This window comes from Stegostoma tigrinum, chromosome 11 (genome assembly GCF_030684315.1).
Source record: "Stegostoma tigrinum isolate sSteTig4 chromosome 11, sSteTig4.hap1, whole genome shotgun sequence".
In the NCBI taxonomy this organism is placed as follows: Eukaryota; Metazoa; Chordata; class Chondrichthyes; order Orectolobiformes; family Stegostomatidae; genus Stegostoma; species Stegostoma tigrinum.
Genome location: NC_081364.1, coordinates 11,855,521 through 11,883,012, shown reverse-complemented (window position 1 = coordinate 11,883,012; position 27,492 = coordinate 11,855,521). Strand labels below are relative to the sequence as shown.

The window sequence follows — 27,492 nt, the reverse complement described above, 5'->3', positions numbered from 1 at the left end:
GGAGTGAACAAGGGAGTCATGGAGAGAGTGGTCTCTCCGGAAAGCAGACAGGGGTGGGGATGGAAAAATGTCTTGGGTGGTGGGGTCGGATTGTAGATGGCGGAAGTGTCGGAGGATGATGCGTTGTATCCGGAGGTTGGTGGGGTGGTGTGTGAGAACGAGGGAGATCCTCTTTGGGTGGTTGTGGCGGGGGTGGGGTGTGAGGGATGTGTTGCGGGAAATGCGGGAGACGCGGTCAAGGGCGTTCTCGACCACTGTGGGGGGAAAGTTGCGGTCCTTGAAGAACTTGGACATCTGGGATGTGCGGGAGTGGAATGCCTCATCGTGGGAGCAGATGCGGCGGAGGCGGAGGAATTGGGAATAGGGGATGGAATTTTTGCCGGGGGGTGGGTGGGAGGAGGTGTATTCTAGGTAGCTGTGGGAGTCGGTGGGCTTGAAATGGACATCAGTTACAAGCTGGTTGCCTGAGATGGAGACTGAGAGATCCAGGAAGGTGAGGGATGTGCTGGAGATGGCCCAGGTGAACTGAAGGTTGGGGTGGAAGGTGTTGGTGAAGTGGATGAACTGTTCAAGCTCCTCTGGGGAGCAAGAGGCGGCGCCGATACAGTCATCAATGTAACGGAGGAAGAGGTGGGGTTTGGGGCCTGTGTAAGTGTGGAAGAGGGACTGTTCCACGTAACCTGCATCCCAAAACCAGTCCAACCTGTCTCTGCCTCCCTAACCTGTTCTTCCTCTCACCCATCCCTTCCTCCCACCCCAAGCCGCACCTCCATCTCCTACCCACTAACCTCATCCCACCTCCTTGACCTGTCCGTCTTCCCTGGACTGACCTATCCCCTCCCTACCTCCCCACCTATACTCTCCTCTCCACCTATCTTCTTTTCTCTCCATCTTCGGTCCGCCTCCCCCCTCTCCCTATTTATTCCAGAACCCTCACCCCATCCCCCTCTCTGATGAAGGGTCTAGGCCCGAAACGTCAGCTTTTGTGCTTCTGAGATGCTGCTGGGCCTGCTGAGTTCATCCAGCCTCACATTTTATTGTCTTGGATTCTCCAGCATCTGCAGTTCCCATTATCACAGTGATGATCCTAGACAGCAATCAATTGCAAGACTTTGATCAACAAAAACATTATTAATCTGAATTCCAAACCTCAGATTCTGATTAATTTTAGACCCAATTCCAAGTCTGTTTATTAGCTAAAACATGAATATCCAAATATAGAATGGAAATAATGTGGACTGAGCTCACAAAACCAATCCAACTGTACACACTCCTACATGTTTCCTTCACTATTGCCTTTTTCCCAAGAGTAATTAAGGACTACAATAACCTCGCTCAAACTGTAACCTCTATGTTTTCTAAAGCCTCATTTAAAGAATGACTGAATATTTCTTTTAACACGGGTGAGCATGGATTGTGCCCTTTGTGCACCTTCCATGGAAGTTCCTCAATGGAAGACTACAATTGGAAACCTTCCCTGGTCAGGCTTACCAAGTGAGGTTGTGGGTGAGGTTGTTGACTTGCTCGCCAAACTGGCTTGTTCTTGTTCAGATGTTTCGTCACCATGCCAGGTGACATCACGAGTGGACCCTCCGATGAAGCGATGTTATTGTACTCCGCTTGGAATTTATATTGTCTGGTCTGTTATGGTGAGTAGTGTCATTTCCAGAGATAGTAAGAACTGCACATGCTGGAGAATTTGAGATAACAAGGTGTGGAGCTGGATGAACACAGCAGGCCAACAGCATCAGAAGAGCAGGAAAGCCGATGTTTTGAGCCTAGATCCTTCTTCAGAAATGGGGGAGGGAAAGAGGATTCTGAAATAAATAGGGAGAGAGGGGGAGGCAGATAGAAGATGCAGGGAGGAGAAGGTAGGTGGAGAGCAGACAGACAGATCAAAGACGTGGTGATGGAGCCAGTAAAGATGAGTTTAGGTGGGGAGATAGGGAGGAGATAGGTCAGTCCAGGGAGGATGGACAGGTCAAGGGGGCAGGATGAGGCTAGTAGGGAGGAGATGGGGATGGGGCTTGAGGTGGGAGGAGGCTCCTCCCTAACCTGTCCTTCCTCCCACCTATCCCCTCCTCCCAACTCAAGTCCTATCCCCATCTCCTACCTACTATCCTCATCCTGCCCCTTGACCTGTCTGTCCTCCCTGGAACGACCTATCCCCTCCCTAACTCCCCACCTACATTCACCTTTACTGGCTCCACCCCCGCCTCTTAGACCTGTCTGGCTATTCTCCACCTATCTTCTCCTTTATCCACCTTCCATCAGTCTCCCCCTCTCTCTATTCATTTCATAATCCCCTTCACCTCCCCCATTTCTGAAGAAGGGACCTGACCTGAAACGTCAGCTTTCCTGCTCCTCTGATGCTGCTTGGCCTGCTGTGTTCATCCAGCTCCACGCCATGTTGTCTCCTCAGTGTCATTTCTGGTTTTGATCTGTATGGGTCTTTGTGGTGGATCAGTTTGGTGAGTTTCGCCTGTGGTTTGTGTCTCTTCTTAGTTTTGGGTTTGTGTTGATTGATGGTGATGGCCTGTTCCAGGATTGTAGTCCACTGCTGGTGCGTAGTGTTTAGATACTGTGATTTTTGGTGCGAAATTTCCCATTCGTACCTGTGGAGTCCATTATGGGCATCTTAAGCCGGCTTAGTGGTTAGCACTGCAGCCTCACACCACCAGGGACCTGGGTTTAATTCCAGCCTCAGGCAACTGTCTGCGTGGAGTTTGCACATTCTCCCCGTGTCTGTGTGGGTTTCCTCCAGGTGCTCTGGTTTCCTCCCACAGTCCAAAGATGTGCAGGTTAGGTGGGTTGGCCATGCTAAATTGCCCATAGCGTTCAGGGGTGTGTAGATTAAGTGGGTTATAGGGGTCTGGGTGGGATGCTCCAAGGGGCAGTGTGGACTTGTTGGGCCAAAGGGCCTGTTTCCACCCTGTCGGGAGCCTAATCTAATCTTTAGTCATTGCTCATGACACTCTGTGTCTGTTCTGTTCAGCTATTATATAGGCTGGTGGGTTGTTGAGTGGAGGTTTGTATTTCACAGTTTCAGAGGCATTCGTAGGCCAAGTGGAGTAGAATAGCATCGCTTCATCGGAAGCTCTACTGATGACGTCACCTAGCATGGTAACAAAACATCTGAATGAGAACAAGCCAGCTCAGCAAGCAAGTCAACAACCTCACCCATAACCCGAGCTACAGATCTTTGCCAAAACTTTGAGGCTTACCAAATATTACGCAGAAAATTCCCATGGCCCACATATTCCAAATGAATTTCACCAGTTACACAAAAGCAAGACATTGCTGATGTAAGAATTTGTGGGAAGGCAGTGGCATTAATGATAATGTCATAAGACCAGTAGTCCAGAGTCCCACAGTAACATTCTAGGAAGTTGGGTTCAAATACTACCATGGCAGATACAGTTTGAATACATGTTTTAAAAAAAAATTCTCGAGTTTAGGGCTAGCCCAATGATAACTGTGTATCATTTGTTTACTGCTGTAAAAGCCCATCTGGTTCACTAATGTCCTTTAGGGAATGAAATCTCCCATTCTTACCCAGTCTGGCCTATGTGTAACTCCACACCCACCACAATGTTTTTTACTCTTAACTGTCTCTGTAATGGCCTAGCGAGTCACTTAGTTTAGGGATAAAGGATGTGCAATAAATGCTAGCCTAGTCATGAACGAATTTAAAAAAAAGCAGAAAGTGCTGGATATACTTTGCAGGTTACCAGTTAGAAGGGAGCATTAAAACAGGCAAATGAAACATACTGGTGCAAAGATTGTTGGACAGTGTTTTTGTCCATATCAAAATGCAGGACTAGAGTGACCAGCATGTTATTTCCAAGTCTACCATGATTTACTTTCTTTATTACCCCTCTGGGCAGGCAGTGGTATCAGTGAATAGACAGTTAACACTGCCAGTTGATGACTTGAAACTGTGTTTCTCTCTCCACAGATGCTGCCTGTCCTGCTGTGTATCACCAGCACTTCCCGTTTTAGGTTTCTGTTTTAGACAGTGCTTTCTAAAAACCACTATTCTGGACATTTTTACACACCATAAACCAAATAGGGATGTCTCATAGGTCACTGGTGGCAATGAAGTGTTGGGTGGCAAGATAAGCACAATGTTCAGTTACTTCGACCACTGATTTGTGACACACCAACCAGTACCACAGAGGACTCTCCTTCTCAATAAGGGTGCTGTGCAGTAGTAGTAGGTGGATCAGTTCCGGGGCCAGGTGGATCAGTTCAAGTCCCACCTGTCCCCAGAGCTGTATGACAGGATAACAAGGTGCGGAGCTGGATGAATGTGTTCATCCAGCTCCACACCTTGTTATCTCGGATTCTCCAGCATCTGCCGTTCCTACTATCTACGTATGACAGGATACTTTTTTTCCCTTGAAAGAAAGAAAATCATGAAAGGAACTGCGTATCCATTGATCGTACGGTCTGAAAGGCTAAATATTGCTACAATCTAATTGCCAGGCCTCGGAGCCGGAACACTTCGGAGCGGTTGCACTCCCAATTCCGGAATTTTGTAACATGTTATCCACGAGTTTTAAATCTCCCTTCCACACTACAGTGTGTACCACAGACAACCCAGCCGGCACTGAACGTCCCCGAATGTAATCAGCCCATGAAGTTCCAAAGAGTGAAGTTTTTTTATAATGATGGTCTGCGGAAATCCCAGTTGGTGCCATTGTAGTGACATTCCCCCCGCCCCCCTTCACTTTCGCCTCTGGAAGTAATTCAAGTCATTTTTTCTCTCTCTCTCAAAGAGAGAGCAGGCTGGAGGCGTGTCGCTGACAAAGTCTGAAACCTTACACACCAGGAATAATGACTGAGGAGAGGCGGAGCTCTCACCGTAGCTTTCTGGTCGGCTGGACGAGTTGAAATCAACAGACGTTCCAAAGTCGCTGGGATCCGAGCCCTTAAAGTCACCGTCCGCCAATTTCACCCTTCGACTTTATTTGTTTTTTTTGGTTAACAACATAAGGAGGAGGAAAGGGAAGCTGGAGGACTTCTGGCTATCATGTGTCCCTAGGGGGAGGGAAAGTCTTCATTCGTATCACCAAGCCACCGAGGTAACATATAGCAACACATTTTTTCTCTACTGTAATGATTGAAAGATCTACTGTATTATTTCGAGACGGCGGGCAAGTTCACCCCCCCGGCTGAAACATGCTAGGATGATGTGCAATCTTTTATTTTCATTCCTGATTGCCAGTATGTGTTTCGATTTCATTGTAACTTTTTTTTAAAAGAGGAGGCAAATAAACACACATTATCTTTGCGGAGGGAGGGGTTGTCAGTGCATGGTTGTTAGGTCTGGCAATGGTTCAACTTTTTTAAACAGAAAACTTTTCTTTTGGAGGGGGGTGGAATGGAATGGGGGAAATGATCGACTCGCTGGGAGCTTACCTCCCTGAACTGGCAGGCGGTGGGAGAAAAAGAGATAAAAAGCACGGAAGATTTGAGGCTGTTTTCTGCACGCTTCCGTCTCCAAAGCACGCTGCTAGCATTCCACCCTGTTTTCGCCCTTGGCTCAAATCCCGGGATTTGTCTGTGTGTGAACCCGTGTGTGTGTGTTTATGTAACAGTGACATCAAAAACTTTCATGCTTAATTTTGGTGCCAGCACTGCCCAAGGGCAACACTGCGTGAGAAGCTTGAACATTTTGGGGCTTCTGAACAGGCGGGGGTGGGTGGTGAGGTGTCATTGTGTATATTGTAGAAACTTTGCTGTAGACACGATTCGGGAGTAGGCTGTTCAGCCCATCGACCCTGCTGCACCATTCAGTAAGATCCTGACTGATCTGTTCTGCTGTCCAATCTACTTGTCTGTCTGTCCTCCCTAAACCTCAATTCCCTTGTATCTATGAAATTCAACTTGGAGTAAATTCAATGACCCAGTCTCAGTGGTTCTCTGAGGAAGGTAATTCCTCAGACCAAAACAAATAATAGATTGTGTTGCCTTGTTTTAGCCATCAATTCCCTCCCCACATCCTCTTGGTATCCACCTTCACAACATTCCTCCTAATCTTACAAACTCCGATGATCATAAGCCCAATTGGTTCTAGCCCTTTTTCATAAGGCATGCTGTTCATCTGAGCATTCAGTTGAATGAACCTTCTCAGAGCTGCTTCTAACGCACTTGTATCCTTTTTAAAGTCGTAGTAACTCTTTGGTAACATGAGTTTGGTCTCCCATGTCGGGGGAATAAGCAAAAAGTCTGACAGTGTGAAGCTGAGCAGCTGAGCAGAGGATCTCACAGAGTTAAAGGAAGCATTGCATCTATATAGCATAACTCAAGTCAATGTTGAAATCTAGTTGCATTAATGGAGTCAGTTGTGCACAGCAAGCTTCCATAAACAGGATTGGGATAACAGGCAGATAATCTGTCTTGGTGATTTCGATTGAGGGGTAAATATCAACCAGAACACAAGGCTGAATGGACATCTCAAATTTAAAATTTAATGTTGATCTTGCTGTTTTTGCAGGGTTCTCTGGAGCCATAACATTGTATTCTTTGCTCTGTTCTATTACCCTAATGGACTTTGTATGGTATGACCTTCCAGTACTGCATGTAAAACAAAACTTTTCACTTTTTCTAGGTTTGTGTGACAATAATAAACCAAATCAAATCAAATCTGCTCTTTTTAAAATCTTGCCTTGGGATTCTTTACATCCACTCGAGAAGGCAGACAGAATTTCAATTTAACACCTCATCCAAACGACACCCAACTCTAACAATGTAGAGCACCCACCGTGCTGCATGTGAATGTAAGCCTAAGATTTTCTGATTCCGTTTTTTGGAGTGAAACTTAAACCTATGATCTTGCAACTGAAAGTATAGAAAGAGAGACAAGCACAATTGTTTTTGTGGGAGATGGGGAGGGGAAGCTGGAAAGATGCACATGGAAGGAAGGAATAGAATTAAATGCTGCAATGTTTGGATGAAACATGTGTGGATGCTAAATGCCAGAATGGAACAGTGGGGCTGTTTCTGCAGTATAAGTATGCAGAATGCAAATATTATACAAAACAAGCCATAATAGTGAATCAGAATTGGAGAGCACAGTGATCAAGTAAGGGACCAATTCTTGGCTATAGACGAGAGGTTCAATACCGAATGTTCATCATGTGAAGTGGACTCCTGTTGATCAGTTACTGCTTGGAACTGCTCCTGCCTTGCAATCTGCTGGTATGGTATATAATGTTCAGCTGTCTTGGGCCATTCTCACACATTGACTGTAGGTTGCCTACAGTTGCTCTGTGACATCTGTCATCAATCTACACCTGGAGTGACCTCTCATTCTGCTGCCTCCACTTTGTCATCTAGAGGAGATCTCTTCAGCTTTTCAGTTCTGAACAAATGGTTGAAAGACTAACAATATCTTTTCTGGATGTAACTTTTTTTAGTACTTCACTAGTCGTGTGGTATAAAAGATATTTAAGCGTCCACATTTCAAAGGTCTGTAGTCTTGTCCACCGATCTTTACTTATTGTTCAGGTTTATGAGGCATATGGGAAAATGGATAGATCCGTGCGGTAGAGGCAAAAATCCCCACAATTACTGAAAATCAATTGGCCCTCTTTTGAGGCATTATAAAGGGTGACAGTGAGTTGCTCACAGTATCATGGCATGGGAGTCATTACAAGGCTTCTTAGTTATGAAACATATGAAGCCAGACAGTAAACAAAATATGGTTCGACTAAATTAAAGTATGCCAAAATAAAACAAGGTCGCGGGAAAATCAAAAGGAATCATCCCAATTAAATGTTCATTTTCCCTTTAAGACACTTTATTCCCTGTGGTTCCTAAAGGTCTCAAGTATTCTTATGGTCATTGCAGATTCCGTCGCCAGGGTGAGGCTGGGTTGAGAAATGTGGCAGAAAGCAGGATGATGGAGCTGGGTCAGGGTCAATGATGACCTTGGCATGATCTCTGCTGACTCCTTCATCACAGGTTTCCTCTGAACCCCTCAATTAGATTTCAGCCCGTTACTTACTTCCTGCCATTAATTAATATTTTATGCACAGTCTGAACCTGTTAGTCAAATTCCAACCTGTAGCTTACTCCCAGTTGCCACTATTTCACATAAAAGCCACCTGAAACCATCAATTAGGGTCCAGCCTGACCCAGTCATTCCTAATCTTTACCAACTGTCAGAATCCCTTGATTAGATTCTAACTGGTATTACACTTGCAGCTATTGTTGTTTTCTTTTTAAACTGGGCTGCCAGATATTTGTTATTTATATTGGAAAGGATTTTTGTGCCAATCGAATGTCTTACCCAAAATCCCCACTGGAGGTTCAGTCTCTCCCTTTTGTCAAGTGCTGTACCAGGTTTCACTACAATAGAAAAACTGTAAAGGGGCACATTATTCCTGTTCATTGTGTATTTTGTTTATAAAGTTTATATGCTTTTCTTAGTTATGAAACATTTGTTCACTGGCTTTTTGCTACTTTGTATGTCATTAGTGTGCTTGTCTTTAATGTTTATCCTAGTCACTTAAATGTGTCACAAATTACTGGTGGTTCCATGCGACAGAAGCTCACAATTGCTGTGTGGCTTGTATTTAACTGTACTTTTCTGTGACTATGGAGACACAGGGAGAAGACACTGAAGCAAGCTTCCTTGCAGACAGATTCATTGTATACTGAGAATCTCTTAATTACTTGTGATTGGTCTGAAAAAAAAACTTTGCAAGTATAACAGTGCATTGTGTAACCACAGGACTGTAAGAATGCTACCGGTGTTAGCAGGAAAGGAAAAACACAGATTGAAATATAGAAATTAACTAAGCTTAAGGAAAAAAAATTAAACCTTCCAGTGGGACTGTGGGCTCTGGTGTGCAAATTGGCTGCGGCATTTTCTGCAACAGCAATTAAATTTCAAAGATACTTAATAGGTTCGAAAGTGGAGTTTGTTTCAGGTACTATGAAAATGCAAGTCTTTTTTGCACATTAAAAATTACATTTAACAACAGACATTTGTTAAGTACCCCTACTGATTATAAATGGTTCTAGACTTGACGAACTGACAATCTAGATCTAAGAAATGTGGGTTTATAAAAATTTGATAAGGTATTTTTCATGAAATTGAGTGTGTGGGTTGTCAGCTACCAAGACTGGAGATGATTCAGTGACTTGGTCTCAGTCGCACTAGGCTGCAAGCAGAGGGGGAAAGCATCATGAAAAGATTGCTCCCTTTCAAAAATAAAATACTCAGTACGATAATCGGTGGTTTGCACTGCCCCGAAACCACGAGAGAACTTTCTTTTAATGATGTGTTAGTGTTCATCAAAATGAATCAGGTTGTCAAAAGCATTAGATAGATGGCTCAAAACTTAAGCTGAGTGATGCAAAACATGCCAGTAACTCAGCTGAACAAATGGTGACAACATCAGCAAACCTCAAAGCCATTTATGTTCTGATATTCTACATGCTCTACTGTTCTACACAACTTGATACTCAGAGCCCCTGCCTCCATGGTACCGTTAGCTCACAATCAGAATGTTTGCGAACAAATCATCTGAAACTATTCAAACAACAATGAATTACCAAATCTATACCATATGTATTTGATTGCCAGTTTGACTCAAGTTGGTAGCTATTTTGAGATGGTTCATGCTGCAGAATGTGAGCATAGAATGCAAGCTGATGTTCCAGCCCACCAGCAAAAGAATGCCTTACTTTTGGAAGAGCTTAATGAGACCACAACCGACTGGTACTTGCTCTTTATTTGGTATTTTCCACACTGAAGATATTGGAAGGTTTAGCTGGCCTAAAACCTAATCAGCTTTGAACCACTTTGCTCCTTCTGTAGCCGACAAATAGGCTTGAACTCAGAATGGCTGACATAGAGGTGGTGGTACTACCAACTGAGCTAACAGCCCTCCATATGGCATTTTGTGTCAAGTTGCATACTTTATTTCTATTCTAACTGGGAACATGGCATTCTCTTGTCCAACATTATTCTCTTGGGAGCCCTAGGACTGGATTGCAGGGAGGCAGTGGCCTAGTGGTATGGTCACAAGATTATTAATCCAGTTCGGGGGCCTGGGTTTGAATCCTGCCACGCCAGATGTTGGAATTCAAATTCATTACGAAACTGGAATTAAGAGTCTAATAATGACCATGAATTGTCACTATAAAAAATACCCCATCTGTCTCACAAATGTCTTTCACGGGAGGAAACCGACACCGTTACCTGGTTAAGCCTACACGTGACTCCAGACCCACAGCAATGTGGTCAACTCCTAGCTGGCATTTGGGCAATAAAAGTGGGTGATCCATCTGCCTCGGTACTGTTTGTGGGATCTTCCTGTATTTCTGAAAAAGAAATTGCGTGGGATATGGTCAAGGCTGGCAATTTTTTTGTCCATCCCTGAGTTGCCCTGGTACGGATTGGCTCCATAGGCCATTTCAATTGTTTGATTTCAATTGTTATGGGCCTGGAGTTACACGAAAGCCAGACCAGGTGAAGGCAGCATCTAGGGTAATGGTTTGCTTGTGTGACAGCGATCATTGTTATACATGGATAGGAATATGTCAAAGGTTTAGGTGTACAGGTGAGAGAGTGGTGGGTTCTCAGCATTCACACATGTCCCCACATATTATGTTTACTTTTAATTGAGCATCTTCTCTCTCTTCAATTATTAGGAAGGAAAATTGTGGGGCTGAGTTGTATATTCGGTGGCCAATCCGCTGCAGTTTGTTTGTCCTCCCCCTTTCTTTATACTTCCACCAGTAAAGCTACATTTCATGCATGTTGGGATTATCTGCTCACCTCAGTCTGTAAAGTTGAGTTCATTAATACCCAAGAAAGAATTACTTCACACATCATCCTGTAAGTTTCTAGCACCTGTTGTTTCTGAAAATAGCGAAGGAAAGATATTACAGAGGATTGCTGAATGTAGTTGGAGTGTTGTGTTGTGATTTCTCCTCCGAAGCACGAGTCAATGAAAATATTCTAAAGCTACAACTGATTTGTAACCAGTCACTTGACTATATCTGTCTAAAGTGGTATAGAGTGGGGACAGGATGAATTTCCCATATTTGAAATTTGAACTAGCCATAGATATTATAGATTCTGCCAAAAGAGGACATTTGGCCCATTGAGTCTGCACCAACCCTCCGAAGAGCTACCCAACAAGATCCACTCTCCTCATCCCACATTTCCCATGTCTAATATACCTATCCTGCACATCTTTGGTTATTAAGGGACAATTTAGCATGGCCAATCTACCTAATCTGCATATCTTTGGACTGTAGCAGGAAACCGGAGCACCCAGACGAAACGCACACAGACACAAGAAGAATGTACAGACTCCACCCAGATAGTCACCTGAGGCTGAAATCAACGCCAGGTCCCTGGTACAGTGAAGCAGTAGTGCTAACCACTGAGTCACCGTGCCACCCCTAATGTAGAATGTAAGGAGGCCACTGTCCCATCATCACTTAGTTCTTTCTTAGAGCCATTCAAGTGGTCCCAGTACATTGCGCCTTCCCCATAACTTGTGTCACATGTAGTTGCAGAAAATGTAATTCAATCACAATTCTTCGGGCTTATCTCTTGCTGAGATATGGTGCAGTCAGTAGCATCCTAGACCAGCTAGATCAAAAGAGTGGAGAATCAGATGTGTGTGAAAAAACAAAGAACTGCAGGTTCTGGAGATCTGAAATTAAAAAAAGTGGAAGTGCTGGAGAAACACAGTAGGTCTGGCAGTGTCTTTGGAGAGAGAAGCTGAGTTAAAGTTTCAGGTGCAACATGACTCTTCTTCAGTGCAATCATATTTGACTCAGTGTTAACTCTGCCTCTCTCTGCACAGAAATACATGATGGATCTAGTCAGTCTGGTAAATAGTGCAGACTGTGCATTACCTTAAAGCACTAGGCAACTGGGAATGTTGGTGGGCGAACCGCAGACTGGTGGGGATGACGCTGGGGAAATCCTATACATCGTAATATATGTCTTTACTGTCACCTGTAGGCATCAAGGCGAGTCATGGTCTGTGGTACATGCAGCAGGGAAAATGTTGAATTGATGCTGGAATGCTTGTCGTAATGATGATTGTACCTCATTAATGCAGCCACTGAATTCCAATGTATCTTTTCATTTCCTTTTCCCAACGTCTTTGGGGAATTTTTGGGCACATATTTTTGGCATCAATGTTAATTAAGAGCGTACATGACAACTAGTTACACTCAGGACCCTTATCAGTGCATAACCATTAAACTGTTTTGTAAAATAAGTCTGTTCTGCTTATCTCTGTTCTTATTAACTTTTTTGTTGAGCTTTCAGCCCAAAATTTGAGCGTTTCAGAATCAAATATTTTTGTTTTTTAGATAAGAACTCTTAGGGTTGAGATGTTATTTACAATGAAAAGTACAGGGACTCAGCACTTGCTGTAATTTAAGCTCTAGATATATTTAATATTCTATTACTGGTTTAATCCGACATTACCAGAGCATTTAAAATCAATTTAAAGCAGCAGTGCACTTAGACATGTCTTAAATGGGACAAAGGTGCCGTATTTCCTTCCTTGGCCATCTGGTTGCATTTGATAAATACTCCAGTGTTTTAACCAGATGAAATGGACCTAGTTTCTCAGTCTGTCAATACAGACTGTTGACCTTCTTGTGATTTACTTATGAGTCAGGATGAAAGAGGAAATATGTGATGCTAGATACTGTATGCAGCTCTGTTCATGGTGAACTGCTGCTGTATCTAGCCATGGCATTAGATCGCCAGTCCTGGTATGCCATGATTGTCTGTCCTGCACTATCCTCATGCACCCTCCGTTGCTAGTCTCTTGGCGCTCTGTGATGCCTGTCATTCAGCAATGCCTAGATCAGTCCCTTCAATCCACTTCACCCTCTAGAAGAGATCAGTATCTCAATTTCGAAATCAGTTCAGTCTTAAGTCAGCACGTGCTAGAGTATAAAATCATTTTCATTCTATGAGCACCACATCAGATCTCCTCCTTGCCTCTACAGATATTTATCTTGTGTCCTGTCTGTCCAGTGATGGCCATTTGCCACAACGAGGCAAGTCCACACTATCCAAAGGTCCAAAACTGCAGACACTAGAAATCTGAGGTAAAACAGGAAATCCTCAGCAGGTCTGGCAGTATCATTGCAGAAATAAAGAAACAGAATTGACGTTTCAAATCAATGAACTTGAAAGGTCACAAACCCAAAACATGAACTTGATCGTGGTAGCTATTGTAGGTAAACACAGCAATTAATTTGTGTAAGATTCTACAAACAGCAAGCAGCTACTTAATGTATTTTGTGAATAGAGACAGAGAATCATAAAATCATACAGTACAAAAGAGGCCCTTCAGCCCTTGGAGCCTGTACTGCCAAAAATATACCAGTACTGAGATGAGCCTTACTTTCCCATCCTTGGTTCACAGCCTTGACTGTTATGACACTTCAAGTGCTCATCCAAGTATTTTTTAAATGTTGTGAGGTTTCTTGCCTCAACTACCCTCCCAGGCTGTGTGCGTTTCCATTCTCCCATTAGCCTCTGGATGAAAAAAACTTCCTGAAATCCCCTCTAAACCTCCTGCCTTTCACTTTAAAAGTGAGCCCCCTTGTTCTTTGCATCAGTGGTTAGCACCACTGTTCCCCTTGTTGATTCCAGAGTTGAGAGGGTTGGATTATGAGGAGAGACTGAGTAGACTGCGATTATACTCATTGGTATTCAGAAGAATGGGGGGAGATCCTATAGAAACATACAAGATTATGAAGGGAATAGATAAGGTGGAGGCAGGGAGGTTGTTTCCGCTAGCACGTCAAACTAGGACTAGAGGGCATCACCTCAAAATAAAGGGAAGCAGATGTAGGACTGAGGTCAGGAGGAACTTTTTCACCCAAAGGGTTGTGATTCTGTGGAATTCTCTGCCCAGTGAAGCAGTTGAAGCTACCTCGCTGAATGTTTTTAAGGCAAGGCTAGATAAATTTTTGAACAATAAAGGAATTAAGGGTTATGGTGAGCAGGTGGGTAAGTGAAGCTGAGTCTCACAAAGATCAGCCATGATCTTATTAAATGGTGGGGCAGGCTCGAGGGACCGGATGGGCTGCTCCTGCTCCTAGTTCTTATATTCTTGAACCTTCAACAACAGAGCAAAGCTGCTTTCTATCCACTCTGTCCATACTGCTCATAATCATGTACATCTTACCCTCAGCCTTCTCTACTTCAAAGAAGACAACTTGAGCTTATCCAGCCTCCTTCCATAACTTAAACACTCCATCCCAGGCATCATCTGGGTGAATCTTCTCTGCAACCTCCCCAGTGCAACCACGTCCTTCCTATAGTCTAGAAATGCACACAGGGCTGCACCATGCATCAGTGGTTAGCACTACTGCTTCACAGTGCCAAGGGCCTGGGTTCAATGCCATCCTTGGGTGACTGTCTATGTGGAGTTTGCCCATTCTCCCTCTGTCAATGTGGGTTTCCTCCCACAGTCTAAAGATTTGTGTGGGTGAGGTGGATTGGCCATGCTAAATTGCCCCATAGTGTCCAGGGATGTGCAGGCTAGGTGGGCCAGCCATAATAAATGTGGGGTTGCAAGTATCGGGTGGGATGCTCTTCAGAGGATTTGTATGAACTCTATAGGCTGAATGGCCTGCTTCCATACTGTTGGAATTCTGTGATACTCCACTTGTAGCTGAACCAACTTTCAACAAGACCTCCCTGCTCTTATAACTTTAATCAATTGATAAGGGCAAGCGTCCCATATAGCTTCTTAACTTTTTTGCTTTAGCTTTATCATTGATGATCCTGGCACTTATTTCGCTGATTGATAATGTAGAACGTGTCAGTAGTTTTTTTTATTAAAATAACATCATGAATAGCAACTTTCCATTATAGATGATATAAAACTTCAGTCAAATATTGGCAAACTCTTGGAATAGCTTCCCCCAAATTTTTCATTTGGAAGATAGTGTTGGATCCTCCTAAACTAACATCTGTTGTTGCTGAGAGCTTTTTTAAATTGATGCAGTAAATGAAATGCCCGAGTGTTTTGTATTTACAAGCTACGTGAGAATATTCACAGGGCTCAAAAGGCCAGAACTGATCTTCAATTTAATCTAAATAAAAACCAAAAGAACTGCGGATGCTGTAAATCAGGAACAAAAACAAAGTTGCTGGAAAAACTCAGCAGGTCTGGCAGCATCTGTGAAGGAGAAAACAGAGTTAATGTTTCGGGTCCTGTGACCCTTCCTGTTTGTTTTTGTTTCATTAAATTAATCTCCTCATTAATCTTTGTGTGTTAGCAAAAACAATGGGGAGGTTGTGGTCATGCCACTGGATTAATAACATAGAAGCCCTGGCTAGTGTTTGTTGGTTAAGCATTCAAATCTCACAACTGCGGTTGGTGGAATTTGGATCCAATATAAAACATGGAGTTAAAATAGCTTAATGATAACCATTTATTGTCTTATTTCTTGAGAAGGAAATCTGCTATTTTTACTTGGTCTAACCCACAGGACCCTCCAAACTCTTAAATGGATTAATAAACCTCTCAGTTGTAAGGATGTCTGAACAAAGGTATTGTTTTTGGATCATCTAGAAATTGAGTATGGCTGAGAAAAGGCGCATTTTTATGAAGATTTTCATCTTGCACTCATCAGGATATTTCACAAGAATACAAGTTCAAAGGGGATAAACCAACATTTATACTTAATGAAAGGAAAATGCCGCTTTCTTGGCAAATTGACTTTGATTCATAGAAGCGTTATCTTGGAAAATGCACCCATTAAAAATGATTGATTATCAAAACATAGAACAGTCCAGCACAGTACAGGCACTTTGGCCCACGATGTTGTGCCGATCTGTTATCCTACTCTAAGATCAAACTACCCTGCATACCCTACATTTTACTATCATCCATGTGCCTATCCAAGAGTCGCTTAAATGCCCCTAATGTATCTAACTCCACTACCACTGCCGGCAGCGCATTCCACGCACTCACCATTCTCTGTGTGAAGAGCCTGCCTCTGACATCTCCCCGTACCTTCCTCCAATCATTTTAAAATTATGCCCCCTCGTAATTGTCATTTTTGCCCTGGGAAAGGTCTCTGGCTATCCACTCTGTCTATGCCTCTCATCATCTTGTACACCTCTATCAAGTCACCTCTCATCCTTCTTCACTTCAATGAGAAAAGCCCTAGCTCCCTCAACCTTTCCTCATAAGACCTGCCCTCCAGTCCAGACAGCATCCTGGTAAATCTCCTCTACACTCTCACTAAAGTTTTCACATCCTTCTTATCATGAGGTGACCAGAACTGAACACAATATTCCAAGTGTGGTCTAACCAGCGTTTTGTAGAGCAGCAGCATAACCTCGTAGCTCTTAAATTCAATTCCCCTGCCAATGAAAGCCAGCAGACCTTACACCTTCTTAACAATCCTATCACATCGGGTGGCAACTTCGAGGGATCTATAGACATAGACCCCAAGACCCCTCTGTTCTTCCACACTACCAAGAATCCTGCCATTATCCTTGTACTCTGCATTCAAATTTGACCTTCCAAAATAAATCACTTCATACTTTTCCAGGTTGAATTCCATGTGCCACTTCTTTGCCCAGCTCTGAATCCTATCAATGTCCTGTTGCAACCTACAACAGCCCTCCACACTGTCCACAGCTCCACCAACCTTTCCCGTCGTCAGCAAACTTACTAACCCACCTTTCTACTTCCTCTTCCAAGTCATTTATAAAGATCACAAAGAGCAGAACAAATCCCTGCAGAGCACCACTGGTCAGCGAGCTCCAGGCTGAATACTTTCCATTGACTACCACCCTGTGTCTTCTAGTGGACAGCCAATTCTGTATCCAGACAGTAAAATTTCCCTGAAAGTCAGAAAGGTGTTGTCCAAGTTTTAAACCACGCAGGTTGGCTCTGATTGATCAGAGGCTATCACCTATATTGTTGGTTGAAATAGATACAGTGCATGTATATGTTCTTTCCATCTGAAAAGCACAGGGCTGTATGCTCTATGCACAGTATATATAGCTTCCAGTGCACACAGTTGTGCCTGACTGACAATCCTAAACTGAGTCAGAGTAACTCTTCATTTACTCAAGATTATTCAGTAAATGTTGTCCAATTCCTTTATTCATTCATGAGATGAGGGTATCCCTGGCTAGGCAACATTTATTGCCCATCCTTAATTGCCCAGAGGGCAGTTAAGAGTCAACCACTTGCTGTGGGTCTGGAGTCACATGGCCTAACCATAATCCTAACCCTAACCCTATCGTAGGCCAGATCAGGTAAGGATGGCAGTTTCCTCCCTCGAGGACATTAGTGAACCAGGTGGGTTTTTCCAACAATCAACAATGGATTCATGGTCATCATTAGATTCTTAATTCCAGATTTTTATATTGAATTCAAATTCCACTATCTGCTGTGGCGGGATTTGACCTTAGGTCCCCAGAACATTATCTGGGTCTCTGGATTAACAGTCCAGTGATAACACCACCAGGCCATCGCCTCCCCAGAACTGTCATAAACAGCAATGAGAGCAGAATTCAAACCCATGCGGGCAGAGCACAACGGATTAGCAGTCTATTACCTTAACCTCTTGGCCACCTTGTCACAGATAATTGCAGAATCATATTTCCTTTTAGATGCTGTGTTGTGAATTTTGAAATGTGGGCTTGTTAGGTGCGGTCAGTAGCTTGCCTACTTTGAAGAGACATGGCATTTTATACAATTTGCTAGTCTTTATAAAATACAGCCTAAATACCCAGCACCACATTGGGACTGAAATTCATTTGCCACATTATTCATGATAGGCAGTTATCCTTTTGAATTGATGGCAACATCCTGTTACTTGACATTGCAGAATGGCAGCATGAAACCTGTCACTGAATCCCTTGCGATGCCTTACCCTTCCAGTGTAATCTGATTTACAATACACATTGGGATTCCAACAGTTCCAAACACTATAAGATTGACAGCTTTGTAGGCAGGTCCCAAGGCACTTACTGTGCAAACATGATGCTGAAACAAAGTGTAGGATCATGGCTATCCTGGTCAGATAATTATATATCGCACAAACTTACAGTCAATCTTGGTCCTGGAAAGTGCATGGTCTGCCATATTCTAAAGAATGTGACTAATAGATTAAATTCTGTGACAGGCAGTGAGAGAATAATCTCCATGGCTTTGCACCCACCAACGAAACTCTCATAAATTTATCCATCCATGATAGTATAGCTGGAGTCACCATTGATTTGATTTATTATTGTCACATCACTTAGGTACAGTGAAAAGTTTTGTTTTGTGTGCAGTACAAGCAGATCGTACCATGCAAAATGCATTAGGGTAATAGAACAGAGTGACGAATACAATGTTACAGTTGTAGAGGAGGTGCACAAAGCAAGAGATCAACATGACATTTAAAACTTGAGAGGTCTGTTCTGAAGTCCTAAATCAGCAGGGAAGAAGTTGTTGTTGAATCTGTACGTTTAAGCATTCGTACCTTCTGCATGTTGGAAGAAATCGGACGAGATTATAACTGGGGTGGGAGGGATCTTTGATTATGGCAGCAAGAAATACAGATGGAGTCAATGGATGGCTGGTTGGCTTGTGTGATGGACTGGGCTATGTTCATAAATCTCTGTAGTCTCTTACAGTCCTGGACAGAGCAGTTGCCGTACCAAACTGTGATGTATCTGGATTGAAAGCTTTCTATGGCGTATCTATAAAAATTAGACATGACAAATTGTCTTACTTCCTGAGCAAGTAAAGGCATTGTTATGCTTTCTCAACTGTAATGTAAACATGGGTGGACAGGTCATCTGAATAGTTGGTGACCATCACTGCCAGGAACTTGACACTCTTGACCATCTCTCCCTCAGCATCATTGATGCTGACAGGGGCATGCCCCCCACTCTGCTTTCTGAAATAAATGACCAACTCTTTAGTTTTGCTGACGTTCAGGGAGAGATTGTTATCTTTACATCATGCCACCAAGCACTTTATCTCTCTCCTGTATTCTGTATTGTCATCCGGCCCACAACAGCGGTGTCGTTAGCGAATTTGTGGATGGAGTTAGAACGGAATTTGGCCACACATGATGAGAGTGTAGGGAATATAGTAAGGGGCTGACCATGCAGCCTTGTGTGGGGAGCCGGTGTTGAGGATTATTGGGGAGGAGATCCAATTGCTTGTTCTCACTGATTGTGGCCTGTGGGTCAGGAAGCCGAGGATCCAGTTGCAAAGACTGGAGCAGAGACTGAAGTCTCAGAGTTTGGGGATTAGTTTGGTTGGAATTGTGGTGTTGAGATTGCGAAGACAAAACCCTGACTTTGCGTTTGAAGATATCCTCCATTATACTGTGTAGCACTATCACCATTCTATATGGGATGAACTGATCAAGCAACTCAAATGGGGATTCATGAGGTGCTTTGGGCTATGAGCAGCAACAGTAAGTTCAAGGTCCAGTGTATCCCCCACTCTGTGGTGACCATCAAATTGGAAGATCACCCTTGTTGCAGTAAGGGATGCCAGGAGCAGCGCCAAGGATTTCTACAAATGAGGTGTCAAAATGGTGAAGCTGCAACAGAGGAATAGGTGTGTGCGAAACAGTGGAAGCAGTATGCAATAGTCAGGGTTAAGTGACCCCATACCCAACTGATCAAATTGACGTGTTGCAGTCTTGTTATATCTAGTTGTGAATGGTGCTGGATAAGTAGCAATAGGCAGGAAATGAAGGATCCACAAATAAGACCATAAGACCATAAGACATAGGAGTGGAAGTAAGGCCATTCAGCCCATCAAGTCCACTCCACCATTTAAATCATGGCTGATGGGCATTTCAACTCCACTTCCCTGCACTCTCCCCGTAGCTCTTGATTCCTTCTGAGATCAAGAATTTGATGATCTCTGCCTTGAAGGCATCCAATGTCCTGGCCTCCACTGCACTCTGTGGCACTGAATTCCACAAGCCCACCACTCTCTGGCTGAAGAAATGTCGTCTCAAGCCCGATTTAAATTTACTCCCTCTAATTCTAAAGCTGTGCCCACGGGTCCTGGTCTCCCCGCCTAATGGAAACGACTTCCTAGCATCCACCCTTCTAAGCCATACATTATCTTGTAAGTTTCTATTAGATCTCCCCTCAACCTTCTAAACTCTAATGAGTACAATCCCAGGATCTTTAGCCATTCATCATACTTTAAACCTACCATTCCAGGGATCATCTGTGTGAATCTCCGCTGGACATGCTCCAGGGCGAGTATGTCCTCCCTGAGGTGTGGGGCCCAAAATTGGACACGGTTGCCATGTGGACATTGGACAATGTCCCCATCCTCAATAATGGGTGAAGCTCAGCACATCAATGCAAAACACAAGACTGCACAATTTGTATTCATCTTCAGCCAGAAATGTCGTGGATGATCCACCTCAGCTTCCTCCTAAAGTTTCCAGCATCACAATGGATACTGCAAAGGCGATGGACCCCGACAACATTCCAGCAAAACCAATGGAGACTTGTGCTCCAGAATTAGTCGTACCCATAGCTAGGCTGTTCTAGTATGGCTAAACCCCGGCTTCTACCTGACAATGTGGAAAACTGCTCAAGTATGTCCTGTACAGAAAAAGCAGGAAAAATCCAACCTGACCAGTTACCACCCTAGCAGTCTACTCTTGATCATTAGTAAAGTGAAAGAAGGGGTTATCCACAGTCCTATTAATCAGCACCTGCTCGGCAATAACCTGCTCACTGAAGCTCAGTTAACATTCATCACGGTTACTCAGGTCCTCATTGGCCTTGCTTCACACATAGAAAAAGAGCTGAATTTCAGAGGTGAGGTGGGAGTGACTGACCTTGTCATTAAGGCTGCATTTGAGGAAGTGTAGCATCAAGGATCTTGAGCAAAACTGGAATTAGTGGAATCAGGAGAAAACTCTCTGCTGGTTTTAGTCTTGCGCAGCACAAATGAAGATGGTGGTGTTTGTTGGATGTTAGTCAACTCAGCTCCAGGACATCACTTTAAGAGTTTCTCAGGACAGTCCATGGGTCAACCATCTTCAATTACTTCATCAAAGACTGTTCAGCCATGATAATGTTAGAAACAGGGACGTTTGCTAATGATTGCATAATGTTCAGCACCATTTGCGACTCCTCAGATACTGAAATAGTCCATGCCCATATGTAGCAAGATCTGGACGTCATCCAGGTTTGAGATGATTAACGGCAAATGTCAGGCAATGACTGTCTCCAACAAAGAGGATTTTAACCATTGCCCCGTGACATTCAATGACATTGCTATCACTGAATCCTCCATTGTGAACATCCTGGAGGTTACCATTGACGTGAGACTAAACTGGACCAGCTACGTAAACACTATAGCTGCAGCAGCAGGCCAAAGGAATTCTATGGTGAATAACTCACCTCCTGACTCCCCAAAAACCTATCCACTATCTACAAGAAACAAATCAGGAGTGTGATGGAATACTCTCAACTTGCCCGGATGTGTGCAGGTCCAACATCATTCAAGAATCCTAACACCATCAAAGACAAAGCAGCCCATTTGATTGGTGCCCTGTCCACCATCTTGAATATTGACTTCCTTTACCACCAAAGCACAGTGGCAGTGTGCATACCATCTACAGGGCGTACTGCCTTAATTTAACAAGGCACCTTTGTCAACATCTTTCAAACCTGTAGCAGAAACAGAAGTTCCTGGGAAAGTTCAGCAGGTCTGGCAGCATCTGATGAGAAAAATCAAAGTTAACGTTTCAGGTCTGGTGACCTTTCCTCAGAACTGATGGTAGCTAGGAAAATGTCAGTTTATATGCAGAAGATAGGGTGGGGTAAGGGTGAAGGAGTAAATGATGGGTGGGTTTAGAGACATAGAACGTAGATGTTCTGGGAAGCAGTCACCCGGTCTACATAGACCAAATAACCACTTTGTTCTGTCCACAAAAAAAGACCCTTGGCTTTAAGATGCTTTAACACCCTGTTCTCTGGCTAACATCTCTGTCTCAGGCTTCCTGCAGTGTTCCAGCAAAGGTCAGCACAAGTTGGAAGAACAAGATCCTCATTTTCTGCTTGAGAACTCTGCAGCCCTTCAGACTCAATATCGAGTTCAAGATAACAAAGTGTGGGGCTGGATGAACACAGCAGGCCAAGCAGCATCTTAGGAGCACAAAAGCTGACGTTTCAGGCCTAGACTCTTCATCAGAGAGGGGGATGGGGAGAGGGTTCTGGAATAAATAGGGAGAGAGGGGGGTGTGGACTGAAGATGGATAGAGGAGAAGATAGGTGGAGACGAGAGTATGGGTGGGGAGATAGGGAGGGGATAGGTCAGTCCGGGGAGGACAGTCAGGTCAAGGGGGCGGAATGAGGTTAGTGGGTGGGAAATGGAGCTGCGCTTGAGGTGGGAGGAGATGATAGGTGAGAGGAAGAACAGGTTAGGCAGGCTGGGACGAGCTGGGCTGGTTTTGGGATGCAGTGCGGTGAGGGGAGATTTTGAAGCTGGTGAAATCCACATTGATACCATTGGGCTGCAGGGTTCCCAAGCAGAATATGAATTTCTGTTCCTGCAACCTACGGTAGCGCCATTATGGCACTGCAGGAGGGCCAGGATGGACATGTCGTCTAAGGAATGGGAGGGGAAGTTGAAATGGTTCCCGAGTGGGAGGTGCAGTTGTTTACTGCGAACCGAGAGGAAGTGTCCTGCAAAGCGGTCCCCAAGCCTCCGCTTGATTTCCCCAGTGTAGAGGAAGCCACACCGTGTACAGCGGATGCAGTATACCACATTTGCGGATGTGCGGGTGAACATCTGCTTGATGTGGAAAGTCATCTTGGGGCCTGGGATGGGGGTGAGGGAGGAGCTGTGAGGGCAAGTGTAGCATTTCCTGCGGTTGCAGGGGAAGGTGCCGGGTGTGGTGGGGTTGGAGGGGAGTGTGGAGCGGACAAGGGAGTCGCAGAGAGAGTGGTCTCTCTGGAAGGCAGACAAGAGTGGGGTGGGATTGTAGATGGTGGAAGGAGGTGGGGCAGGAGCAGGCGGAGACAATAGGGCGACCAGGGCAGGCGGATTTGTGAATTTTGGGAAGGAGATAGAAACGAACCGTGCAGCGTTGGGGAACAATGAGGTTGGAGGCTGTGGGTGGGAGGTCACCTGAGGTGATGAGGTCATGGATGGTTTGAGAGATGATGGTTTGGGAGATGATGGTTTGGTGTTTGGGGGTGGGCTGTGCGGGGTTGGGGAACAATGAATTCCACTGAACTCAACTCCAGCTGTCTGGAGTCTATTGTCTTCCCCTTGGCCCAGGAACTCCCTACCTACATCCATGACACCTCCCATGTCCTCCACCTCCTCCAGAACTTCCAATTCCCCGGTCCCCAACACCTCATTTTCACCATGGACGTCCAGTCCCTATACACCTGTATCCCTCATGCAGATGGCCTTAAGGCCCTCTGCTTCTTCCTGTCCCGCAGACCCGACCTGTCCCCTCCACCGACACCCTCATCCACCTAGCCGAACTCATCCTCACCCTCAACAACTTCTCTTTTGATTCCTCCCACTTCCTACAGATACACCACCTCCCTCACCCCCATCCCAGGTCCCAAGATGACTTTCCACATCGAGCAGATGTTCACCTGCACATCCGCCAATGTGGTATACTGCATCCACTGTACACGGTGTGGCTTCCTGTACATGGGGAAACCAAGCAGAGGCTTGGGGGCCGCTTTGCAGAACACCTCCGCTCGGTTTGCAGTAAACAACTGCACCTCCCAGTTGCGAACCATTTCAACTCCCCCTTCCATTCCTTAGACAACATGTCCATCCTGGGCCTCCTGCAATGCCATAATGATGCCACCCGTAGGTTGCAGGAACAGCGACTCATATTCCGCTTGGGAACCCTGCAGTCCAATGGTATCAATGTGGATTTCACCAGCATCAAAATCTCCCCTCCCCCCACTGCATCCCAAAACCAGCCCAACTCGTCCCCGTCTACCTAACCTGTTCTTCCTCTCACTTAACCCCTCCTCCCACCTCAAGCCACACCTCCATTTCTTACCTACTAGCCTCATCCCGCCCCCTCGACCTGCCCATCCTCCCCGGACTGAACTATCCTCTCCCTATGTCCCCACCCATACTGTCCTCTCCACCTATCTTCTCCTCTATCCATCTTCAGTCCGCCTCCCCCTCCCTCCCTATTTATTTCAGAATCCTCTCCCCATCCCCCTCTCTGATGAAGGGTCTAGGCCCGAAACGTCAGCTTTTGTGCTCCTAAGATGCTGCTTGGCCTGCTGTGTTCATCCAGCCCCACACTTCATTATCTTGGATTCTCCCGTATCTACAGTTCCCATTATCTCTCTCAATATCGAGTTCAATAACTTTAAGGCCTGAACTCTCATGTCCAAGTCCCCTATCCCACACATCAGAACTTGTTATCACGTAGTCTGCCATTACACACTGCCTATTGTTAGTCTCATTAACAGCTATTCCCCCTCCTACCTCGATCGTTATCAACTCCTTTGAGTGTCTAACTCTTTCACTTTCTTTGTGCTCTATCCCCATCTACCATTTATATCTTACCTGCCCACCCCGCCCCCATTCCTACATTCTGCGTATAAACTGACATTTTTCTAGTTCCCATCAGTTCTGAGGAAGGGTCACTGGACCTGAAATGTTAACTCTGATTTTTCTTCTCAGATGCTATCAGACCGTCTGAGCTTTTCCAGCAACTTCTGTTTTTGTTTCTAATTTACAGCATCCACAGTTCTTTCTATTTTTGTTTCAAACCTGTGACCTGTACCACCTGGAAGGGTGAGGGTAGCAGATCCATGGGAATACCACCGACTGGAAGTTCGCCCCTCAGCCATACACCATTATGACTTTGCAATATATCACTGGTCCTTCACTTTTTGGTCAAAAATTTGGAACTCCCTTCCTAATAGCACTGTGGATATTTCTACCCTCCACACATTGCATTGGTTGTAGGAAGCGACTTCAACATAGTAATTACAGATGGGCAATAATGCTGGCCCTGCCAGAGCCCATGTATGAATTAAAAAAATAGCTCTTTCAATGCAGTAAAGCTTTGCATGATACACATGGAGACAGTAAGCAAAATGTGACACTGAGTGACCAGGGCTATAAGGACAGGTGACCTGAAGCTTGGCCAGGGGTAGGTTTTAATAAAGGATGAGTGAGGAGCATGGAGATTTAGGGAGAGAATTCCAGAGGTTAGTGCTAAGGCAGCTAAAGGCATGACCAACCAATGATGGAATCGTGGAAATTAGATTTATTTAACTTGCCAGATAAGTAGGTGTTAGTGATAGATGTTAATGATCAGACTCAAGGCATATCCATCAATGAGATAACTCTTTGTAAATCTCCAAGCTCACATAAATCAGGAAGAGTAATCAGTATAATTCTGAAAATCTTGGCTTGATTGGCCTGAATTATCAGTGCCTCTGGGAATGGTTTGGTCATCTCTGTTGTACAGTAAATGCATGGCCAAATTCAAGCTGTATGAGTGGGTGCACGCAAAGCAGATGCCGTGTAACGTATATAAATTGAAGTTATCCACTTTGGTAGCAAAATATATAAATTGAGAGAGGAAAATGTGCAATGGGTGTCCTTGTACATCAGTCACTGATAAAGGGTCCTGCCCTGAAACATCTACTTTCCTGCTCCCCTGATGCTACCTGACCTGCTGTGTTCCTCCAGCTTCACACTGTATTGACACTGAAGGTGAGCATACAGGTGGTAAAGAAGGCAAATGGGATGTTAGCCTTCACAGCAAGAGGATTTGAATGCAGGAACAGGGATGTCTTGCTGTAGTTATACAGAGCCTAGGTGAGACCACACCTGGAATATTGTGTGCCAATTTTGGTCTCCTTATCTGAAGATGGATGTTCTTGCTATTGAGGGAGTGCAGCGAAAGTTTACCAGGCTGATTCCTGGGATTACAGAACTGGCATATGAAGAGAGATAATATTGGTTAGGATTGTATTCAGAAGAATGAGAGGGAGTGGATTCCATAGAGACCTACAAAATTTTATCAGGACTAGACGGATTAGATCCCCAGAGTCGTTATTCCCAGTGAACTGGGGAATCCAGAATCAGGGGTCACAGTCCTAATGCTGTTTAGGACTTAGAAGGGGAAAAATATCTTCACCCAGAGTGTGCTGGGCTAGTGAAATTCACTAGCGCTGAAAGCAGTTGGGGGCAAAATATTGCATGATTTCAAAAAGAAGTAGAATTCAGCACTTGGGGGTAAAGAGATCAAAGGGTATGGGGCAAAAGAGGGGAACAGGCCAGTGATCAGCCATGATCACGTTGAATGACAGAGGAGGGTTGAGGGGCCAAATGACTTACTCATGCTCAAATTTTACATGTTTCTATTATTAACTTAGCAATTGAAGGAGCAGGCAGAAATTATGAGCATTGTGAATCTCTGATGTTGCCTGGAAACTATGCTTGGAGATGCTACTTGGCACATTGAGCTTATAACAACTCCCTCAACCAGCTCGTGACATCTTTTTTCAATTCTCTGCCCAAAGGTAGGCCCTTAGTAATTATTTGCTAAGTGTTGTTTTTGGTTTGGAACCTTGTGCCGTTGGTGTTAATCAAATCTATGTGTTTGCTAACTAGTTAATTCAGCTAATGACTTCTAACCCTCCCAGCAACCCAGTCTCAATTATTCATCCTTTCTCCAAGACTTTACAGTTTTAGTTTTCTGAGCACCTGAATGCTCCCATATCTGTGTTTGATTTAGCCTCCGTCAGCGTTCTTAGTTAGACATTCCATATTGAGCAAATCTTTGTGGAAAATAGCAAAATCAAATTCAACCACTTCTTTCCAACCATGTCTGTACAGTTACTCTGTAGTTTTACTGAATACTCTGTATTCTTGTTTTTATTTCATTACTTTGCAGGATATGGTCTTTTCTGTCTGAGCCACCCTTTACCTAGCATCCCTAATTACCCTTGAGAAGGTGGTGGTGAGCTTCCACCTTGACCCGAGCAATCCGTGTCCTTCCTAAAATAGGCTTCCTAAAGGACCTTCAAAAGCACCTTCTAAACCTGCAGGCTGTACCGGTTAGAAGGGCATGGGTAGCAAATGCATTGGAATACCACCTGTAAATACCCCATTGAAGCCTCTTATCATCCTGACTTGAAAATGTATCGCTGCTCCTGGGTCAAAATCCTAGAATTCCCTCCCCAACTGCATTGAGTCTCCCTTCACTCTAAAGACTGAAGAATGTGGCTCACCATCAACTTCACAAGGGTGACAAGTGATGATCAGTTAGGCCATTTCTGGAAAACTGTGTTCAGCTCTGGTCATCTTGCTATCGGAGCGATGTTGTGAAACTTGCAAGTGTTCAGCAAAGATTTCCAAGGATGTTGCCAGGGTTGGAGTGTTTGAGCCCATAGGGAGAGATTGAATAGGCTGGGGCTATTTTCCCTGGACCGTCAGCTTCTGAGATTGTGGCCTTATA

The 27,492-nt window shown here is 44.4% G+C and overlaps 1 protein-coding gene across 2 annotated transcripts in view; it reads left to right on the top strand.

Annotated features, from left to right (window-relative positions):
• Positions 1-27,492, top strand: part of LOC125460394 (ETS domain-containing protein Elk-1-like) — a 115,941-nt gene that overhangs the window by 20,034 nt on the left and 68,415 nt on the right. Inside the window, exon 1 of one of the 2 annotated variants that reach the window (XM_048547842.2) lies at positions 4,801-5,087. The exons of the other annotated variant lie outside the window; for it this stretch is intronic. The gene's annotated coding sequence lies outside the window, so the exon portion shown is untranslated. Of the gene's footprint in view, positions 1-4,800; positions 5,088-27,492 lie in introns of those variants that run through there. 2 annotated transcript variants of the gene reach the window in all.